Raw genomic sequence first — 9401 nt, 5'->3', positions numbered from 1 at the left:
CGCTCTGCGCCCCCTACTCTTTTAAATCCTTGTGCATCCCATGGAGAAAAAGATGGATTACAATAATACATTACCTTTAAATTAAATTACTGCTAAATACAAACAGAAGTTTCCAAAATCGGAAAACTGCTGGAGGAGCTGCCAATCTGTAAAGAAGGCGGGGGGGATTCACTTACTTCTTCAAGGTGCTTCCAATGTCCTAAAAAAAGAGAGACAAGACACTGAAAGGAGCCATTTTCTATGCAGAGAGTTAAATTCTTAAACTAATATCAGGAATGTACAAAACCTCTGGACAACCAGATACAAAACAACATATAAATTGTACTTCCATTTTTCTTAAAAAGAAATCCCATTGCTCTGTTTTCCCCAGCCGTTCACCTCTTTTAGAGAGCTATTGTTTTTATTTCCTTTTCTTACAAAAATTATACTCCAGTTGAATATGACACAATTATGCAGAACGTAACACACCCTGCATATAAACAAACAAACAAACAAATAAATAAATAAATAAATAAATAAATAAATAAGTAATAAAACACAACAGCAAACAGAAAAGACTATTTGAAAAAAAAATACTGCATCAATAGAATACAAAAATGCCCTGCATTAATGCTTCCAGAATCAAGGCACTTTGGAAAATACAGGTGGTTATAACTTTGAAGAAGGCCATCACTGTTGACCCTGGAAATTAAGGGGAGGGGGACACCCTACAAAGAACCCCCACATCCCCTAAAACATTGTGGTCCGCCAGCAGCCTGCGGAGCTGGCAGCGGAATCGGACAGCGATGAGGCTGAGGAAGAACATGGGCCAGTCCTGGAGGCTGGGGAAGGCCCGGATGATGGCTCTGCGTCAGAGGCAGAGATGGGGCCAGGGCCATCGGGGAGTGATGTGCGGACTTCGGAGCCTCCAGAGGCTGACAGTAGAGAGCAAGAGGAACAGGAGAAGCCTGTATGAGAAGAGCTGCCAGAAGGCAGGAGCAGCTAAAGCAGAGAGGACGACTCGGGAGTAGGGCCAAGAGATGATTGGCCCCTCCCATAAGGCTTAAAAGGCCAGCTAGGGCTCTTGGCCTCTTTGCTGGAAAACAACCTTTGAGAGAATTGCTTCTTGTTTGGCTGTAGTTATTTCTTCTGTTCCTGAACTGTTGCCAAGAAAAGCCTTTGGCAGTTTGCCTAATTATCCCAAGGTCAGAGGTAAACTAAAGACTGGTGTTTTAAGGACTTTGCTTTCATTTCATTTAGAATACACTAAGAATGAGTTAATTCTCAGCTTCTTTTAATAAAATCTGTTTGTTTTTTGGAACTGTTTTGCATTTAACAGTTTAACATTTTAACATTTGTCATTAACAGTTTAACATTTATCAACTACGTGGGCCTGGGTTACAACATAAAAGGAGAAAGGAACCCTAAGTAGGCATTCTTAAAATCATGAATCGCATGGCTTGGTTTTTCTGAATTACAGTATTTTTCCTAATATTAGCCATTACATGTGGTCCTTGACATTCAACAGTTCACTTAGTGACCATTCAAACTTACAATAGTACTGAAAAAACTGACTTATGACCATTTTTCACATTTATGACTGTTGCAGCATCTCCATGGTTACATGATTCAAATTCAGCTGCTTGGCAACTGATTCATATTTATGACGATTACAGTGTCCTGGGGGTCATGTCACCACAATTTGTGCCTATCTGACAAGTAAAGTCAATGGCGAAGTCAGATTCATTTAATAACCGTGTTACTAACTCAACCACTGCAGTGATTTACTTAACAACAGTGGCAAGAAAGGGAGTAAAATGAAGGAAAATTCACTTAACAACTGTTTTGCTTAGCAACAGAAATTTCGGGCTCTATTGTAGTCATAAGTCAAGGACTACCTGTAGTCTTCATACTTTCCAGTTTCCTTTCCATAGAAAGAGTCAGAAAGATTAGTAAACAAGGAGTTGAAAAAAGATGTGGAACTTTGTTTCTGTTTACGTTGAGTGCAGCCAGAATCCTACATGCAGACATGGGAAGGAATATCAATCTCCCCAACAGAAGAATGGATGGAAAAAGTGATGGAGCTAGATAGAATGAAAAAAATTGACTGCTTTCATTAGATATGAACCTTTGTTTCTGCTGCTTCTGAACTTTGTGCTCTAAATAGAAAAAAATGAAATCTTGACACATGATTTTTTTTATTAATTTGTTTTTATACAAATTAAATCCTAAATACTAAACATGCAAATGTAAAAAAGTTGTAATTTTATTTTGTATTTTACTGTGCCGAAAAAAGATGGAAGTCAATGCTTTTTTTTTTCTTTTCTCTTTTTCCTACATTTCTTTCCTTCTTATCCTTCTCCATTTCCCTATTTTCTTGATTTGCATTTGTACTTTTCACTATTGTAATTTCAATTAAAATTATGAAAAAAAAGGAAAAATACGAAAAAAAAAAAAGTATTCTGTGGCAGGACTAAAGCAGTCTATCCCTTTTCAGCGTTGATACAAAACTCTATACATCATTCTGTTACACCATGGAAGAAAAAAGATGCTGAGGCCCCAGAAAGAATGCAGAGAGGGGGCAATGAAGATGATAAGGACTCTGGAGGCCAAAGTGTACAAGGAGTGGCTAAGGGAACTTGGTATGCTTAGCCTAACAAAGAGAAGGCTTAGGGGAGACACAACAACCATCTTCCAACACTTGAAGGGCTCTCATAGGGAAAAGGGGTGGAAGCTCATCACACGGAGATCCAACCTAAAATAAGGAAGAATTTCCTGACAGTGAGAATTATTAATCAGTGGAACAACTTCCCTCCCAGAATTCTGGGTGCTCCATCACTGGAGGATTCCAATAATAGATTGGACAACCATTTCTTCCAGATGGTATAAGGACTCTTGCCTTGGGCTAGAAGACCTCCAAGGTCCCTTCCAGCCCTAGGATTCTATGATCTCAACTTCCTGCTTGACCTGTAAGAGTTTGCTGGCTGGCTGCTGGTGCTTCTCTTCTATCTCCTGGATCAGATGGTCAAGAGAGCCCAGTTCCTCCATGTGCTTGGCCAAACCCTTCTCCTTTCTTGCCATAATAGTCTTCTCCGTCTCTTCCATTCTAGTCAATAGAAGCTTCTCCTGTCCTTTTAACCAGAGTTGTAGCTCTCTGAATTCAGCCACCACATTTTTTTTCTCTTTTTCAATGAGGTCCTAAAACAAGAAGACCGAAAGTGAAAAAGGGATGTTTTTATTTTAATTTATTTACTTAATTACTTTTATTGTTATAATAATTAAACAGATTCCATGAAGAATCTAAAAGTGAGGTGGGAGAATTTCTTAGAGAGAAAAAAAAAACCCTTTTGATATTAAAAAGTGTGGGGGTGGATGGGTTCTTTTTTAAAAAAAGGATCCAGTTTAAATGACCTCTCATGAAAATTTTCTTGGTAGGAGTTCCAAAAAAGTAGACATAAAAATGTTTGAGTTCACAATTTTTTCAATATGATAAAATATGGTTTGCATTAATTTATTATGCCAACCAAATCCATAATATAAAACATGGCTCATGGGATAGGGGCACTTAACCCAACTGTGAGTCATTCAGCCAATGGTGACATCCCAGTTCCCACGTTAAGACCAAGTTCTGTGCCCTAACACCGTCTTTAACTTGAATTTCATTTAAGTCAGAACTTGTACTTACAGACAGGCTGACTATTATCAAAGATGGCGGATGGGGTTCTCCTTCCTATTAGCTCTGAAGCTTCTCACCTTTGGATCAATACTTACAAGCATTTTCTGCACTCTTTGCTCTGTGTCTCTTTTGTATGTAGCTATTTTTAATTTCTCCTCCTTCCGAGCCTTCAGGCAATCCCCAACCTTGATCTGAAGAGAAAATTTTGAGTTTCTTTTCTGTAAAGAATTACATCAGAGGGAAGACCTAGCTAGATGATACATTCAACAGTCATAAATACATGACAGTTGGCAAGCGTCCAAATTTTTGCAACCATGATGGTCATAAATGTAAAGAATGGTTTTAAGTCATTTTTTCATTGCTGTTAAAACTTGGAACAGCTATTAAACGAATGGTTGAAAGTCAAGGACTATGGTAAATCTCTCTTCAAAAAAATTGCAGGCACAGAGCATAAAGCAGGAAGTGAAGGTATCAGATTGGAATCAGGGAAGTTTGTGAAAGGAACGGCCGAGGCAGAAAGTTGCAGTTGAGCGTAATAAGAGTATAACGAATGGTGAGACACTACTACCTCAACAAGAAAGTTATCAGGACTTCATTAGAAGGATGCTAGCTAAGGCACATAGACATAAACCTTGGTAACTTCTAGCCTATTATAAAAATAAAACACACACCCATTTTGATCAGACATCTTATTAACATAAATGTGCAATGTATGAAGGATGAGGGTAAAGTAGAAGAATCCAATAAAAAGTAACCTATGAAGGAACCAATGAGTGATTCTTAGAGTGTTAACTTCCTTAATCCTAAATGTACAAAATTTGTATTTGTATGTGGTTCAGGGTCTCAGCTCTTTTAGGTGATGAGATCCTTTTGGAGTACTTCAATAAAAGTTCCTTGAACCACCTATCCAGTCCGGTTCTGATTGGCATCTGCACCAGGCTAAACACAAAAGATGTTGAGACTCTAGAAAGTGCAGAGAAGAGCAACAAAGATGATTAGGGGACTGGAGGCTAAAACATATGAAGAACGGTTGCAGGAACTGGGTAGGTCTAGTTTAATGAAGAGAAGGACTAGGGGAGACATGATAGCAGTCTTCCAATATCTCAGGGGTTTCCACAAAGAAGAGGGAGTCAAACTATTCTCCAAAGCACCTGAGGGTAGAACAAGAAGCAATGGGTGGAAACTAATCAAGGAGAGAAACAATTTAGAACTAAGGAGAAATTTCCTGACAGTTAGAACAATTAACCAGTGGAACTACTTCCCTCCAGAAGTTGTGAATGCTCCAACACTGGAAATTTTTAAGAAGGTCACCATTTGTCTGAAGTGGTGTAGGGTTTCCTGCCTGGGCAGGGGGTTGGACTAGAAGACCTCCAAGATCCCTTCCAATTATGTTATTCTATTCCATTCAATTGGCAGACAACAGAGAAAGCAAATTAAAGTGATCTAAGGATTTCCAGGAAGGCCAAGGATCTGGATGTTCCTCCACAGCGATTCCTCCTGGCTGACTCCTACCTGGTAGTCCTAGAAAGCCTCCTCCGTAGGGATCACCGAGTGGCCCTTGTGCTCTCTGGATCAATCGCAGACCATGCAGATGAGGGTCTGGTGGTCCTTACAGAAGAGCTTGAGGAGCTCCCAGTGCTTTGGGCAGAAGCTCCCCCCTTCCTTGCCCGGATGGCTGCTGCATCGCCTGGCCTCTTCCACCATTCGCGCCAGCTGCCAGTTGGGGAGGAGGCTGCAGATCCTGAAGGTCTGCCTGCATTGGGGGCAGGAAGCCTCTGATTCCGACGTCCCCCAACTGCGGGTCAGGCAGCCCCGGCAGAAGTTGTGGCCGCACTCCGGGATGAGCACGGGGTCCTGGAAAAAGTCCAGGCAAATGGAGCAGGTGGCTTCTCCCACCAAATCCTGCAAGGACCCTTCGGCCACCATTGCCGCCTCCTCCGCTGGGAAAGGAAAGAGAAAATTCAGCTCTGCGCCTTTCCCTGCTAGTCAGGCGACCGCCTTTGGGCTCTGCGCAGGCGAGAAGCCGAAATAAACTGTTGCTGTTGTGATCAGCTTCGTTGGCTTCTTAAAGACTTGCAGTATTTTAAAAAGAACAAATAGGAGAGGAGCAGACATTCGCGGGAACGGACCCTTGATCGATTATTATTGTCCCAATCAGCTCGTTAATGGGGAACTTGTTTTAAAAACTGGAGAGAAGCAAACATCCCTGGGAGAAACGCCCTGTCGATTAGAATGGATCCCAGCATCCTGTTAAAGAGGAAAACAAGTTTAAAATATTGGGGAGAAGCCAACATTCATGGGATTTTTTTTTTATTTTTTATTAAATTTATATACCGCCCTTCTCCCGAGGGACTCAGGGCGGTGTACAGCCATGATAAAACAATAAACCATACAACATTTAAAACCCATTTAAAACAGAATTAAACAAATTTGGCCTTGTCAGTTAAAAACCCATAATTTAAAATACCCCGTCCAAATTTTTAGTCAGCCAGGCCAGCCTGTTGAAATAACAGGGTTTTAAGGGCCCGGCGAAAGGTGCAGAGATCAGGAATCGTACGTATCCCAGAGGGTAGTTCATTCCAGAGGGCAGGTGGCCCCACAGAAAAGGCTCTCCTCCTAGGGGTCGCCAGCCTACATTGTTTTGCTGACGGCACCCTGAGGAGCCCCTCTCTGTGGGAGCGCGTTGGTCAGTGGGAGGCTATTGGTGGCAGAAGGTGGCCGCATTCTGGACCAGTTGGAGCCTCCGAGTGCTCTTCAAGAGGAACCCCATGTAGAGAGCGTTGCAGTAGTCCAGATGGGATGGGATGAGGGCGTGAGTGACCGTGCGCAGGGTGTCCCGGTCCAGAAAGGGACGCAACTGGTACATCAGGCGAATCTGATAAAAAGCCCCCCTGGCCACAGCCATCATATGTTCGTCTAAAGACAGCCATGCACCCAGGAGGACACTGAGATTGTGCGCCCTCTCCGAGGGGGCTAACATTTCACCCCTAATAGCCAACGATGGAACCAGCTGGCTATACCGGGACGCTGGGGGCCATAGCCACTCAGTCTTGGAGGGGTTGAGTCTGAGCCTGTTTCTCCCCATCTAGATCCGCATGGCCTCCAGACAGCAAGACATCACGTCAAGGGCATCATTAGGGTGGTCTGGGGTGGAGATGTACAGCTGAGTATTGTCAGCATACAGATGACACTCCACCCCAAAACCATGGATGATCTCCCCTAGCGGCTTCACATAAATGTTGAACAACAGGGGCGAGAGAACAGACCCTTGTGGCACCCCATAGATAAGGTGCCTCGGGGTCGATCTCTGTCCCCCTGCCAACACAGACTGCGTCCGACCAGAGAGGAAGGAGGAGAACCACCGCAAAACGGTGCCCCCCACTCCTAACCCCTCCAGCCAGCGCAGCATGATACCATGGTCGATGGTATCAAAAGCCGCTGAAAGGTCCAATAGGACTAGGACAGAGGAGCAACCCCTGTCCCGAGCCCTCCAGAGATCATCAACCAATGCGACCAGTGCCGTTTCCGTGCTGTATCCCGGCCTGAAGCCCGATTGGAACGGAACTAGATAGATTGCTTCATCCAGGTACCGGGGAAGCTGTTGCACCACCACACTCTCAACAACCTTTACCACAAAGCGAAGGTTGGAGACTGGACGGTAGTTTTCTAATACAGCCAGGTCCAGAGAAGGCTTCTTGAGGAGGGGCCTCACCACCGCCTCTTTCAGGGCGGAGGGGAGGAAACCCTCACTCAAAGAAGCATTTATAATCTTCTGGAGCCAGCCTTGTGTAACCTCCCTGGAGGCCAGCACCAATCAAGAGGGACATGGGTCCAATAAACATGTGGCAGAGCTCTACCTACCCAGAATCCGGTCCACATCCTCGGGAGCCACAGAGTCAAACTCCTCCCAGGTAACACTCTCAAGACACACCCCCGTCACTCCCTCTGGACCCACCCAATTGGAGTCCAAGCCTTCCCAAATCTGAGCGATTTTATCATGCAGGAATTGCGCAAAATCCTCAGCCCTATCCTGCAAGGGGTCTTCCCGCGCTCCCACATGAAGGAGGGAGTGGGTCACCCTAAACAGGACGGCTGGGCGGTTCTCTGCAGATGCAATAAGAGCGGAAAAATAGTTAGATTTTGCTGCTTTTATTGCCACTAGGTAGGTCTTGATATAAGACCTCACCAGTGTTCGGTCGGATTCGGAACGGCTGGCCATCCAATCACTCTCCAGGCATTTTTCCGGTGCTTCATCTTCCTCAGCTCCTCCGAAAACCAGGGAGCTAATTGGGATCGGCACTGGGTCAGAGGCCGCAAAGGCACGAAACGGTCCAAAGCTCCAGCGGCCGCCCTTTCCCGGGCGGCCACCAGTTCTTCAGTCGAGTCATGAGCCAGAGCCTCAGGGAATGGCCCAAGCTCCATCAGGAACCTATCAGGATCCATCAGGCGCCTGGGACGGAACCACCTGGTCGGTTCCGTCTCCCTGCGGCGGGGGAAAGCGGCTCAAAAGTCTAGTTGAAGGAGTGAATGATCTGACCATGACAAGGGTATGGTAACTAAATCCCCTAATTGCAGATCATTCAACCACTGACCAGAGACAAAAATCAAGTCCAGAGTGTGACACCCCCCCCCCCATGTGAGTAGGGTCTTGAACTAACTGGGTCAGGTCCATGGCCGCCATGAACTCCTGAGCTGTCCCTGATGTTTCACCGATGGATGGCAGGTTAAAATCCCCCATGACCATAAGTCTGGGGGTATCCACCGCCACCCCGGCTATTACGTTGAGCAGCTCAGGCAGGGTTGCCGCCACGTGGCAGGGAGCCAGGTACGTAGTCAACAAACCCATCTGCACCGCACAGCCGCACTTCACAAGGAGGGACTCACATCTGGCTATCTGAGGAACAGTGGCCTCCTTCGGACAAAGATGCCCCCCCCGATCAATTATTGATCCAAACGTTCTGCTAGAGGAGAGGTGGGGAACCATGGCCCCTTATGAGTTGTGGGTTTCAAATGGTATATAGGGCCTCCTGTTTGAGCAGGGGACTAGACTAGAAGACCTCCAAGGCCCCTTCCAGATCTATTCTGATTGATTGATTGATTGATTGATTGATTGATTGATTGATTTCAACTCCCAGAACTTGTGAGCCAGCTGGCTCAGGAATTTTGGGAGTTGAAGCCTGCAAATTATAAAAGGGCCATCGGTCTCTCCCTCCCCCCCACCACTTGCTAAAGGGAAAGATTTTGAAAAATCCCGGGGAGAAAGAAACATCCATTGTACAGATTGCCAAACAATTATGATGGATCCAACCAGCTTGTTAAAGGGGAAAATGCTTTTTTTTTTTAAATAGGAAGAAGGAAACATTTATGGGACCAGAGGGAGTAACCTTGGACTGCAAGAGACAGTAAGAAGCCCTTGATAAAAGCCCAAAACTAATCCTGCAATTGATGGGATGTCTCAGAGATAAAAGGGAAATTAAACTCTTTTTGGTCACTTTTAATAGGAATATCCTGTAGAGAAAGAACTGCCTGGACTGCCCCCTTCCCAGCCATCCAATCAGGAAACGGATCAGGAAAAGCTCTAAAACTGGGCAAAAGTCAACCTGAGGAGGCAGCCTGGATCACTCTGTGGAAGGGAGACAGAGAAGACTATCTTGTAGATGTAGAATATGGAATATGTAGAATGTGGAATAGGATCATTTGGTGAATGGAAATCTTCACGTTTGACCAATGAGGTGCCTCTTAAGGC

The sequence above is a fragment of the Pituophis catenifer genome, unplaced genomic scaffold (assembly GCF_029215685.1).
Source record: "Pituophis catenifer annectens isolate HBS135680 unplaced genomic scaffold, rPitCat1.0.hap2 SCAF_2, whole genome shotgun sequence".
Taxonomy (NCBI): Eukaryota; Metazoa; Chordata; class Lepidosauria; order Squamata; family Colubridae; genus Pituophis; species Pituophis catenifer.
Note: the sequence above shows the minus strand (reverse complement) of the source record.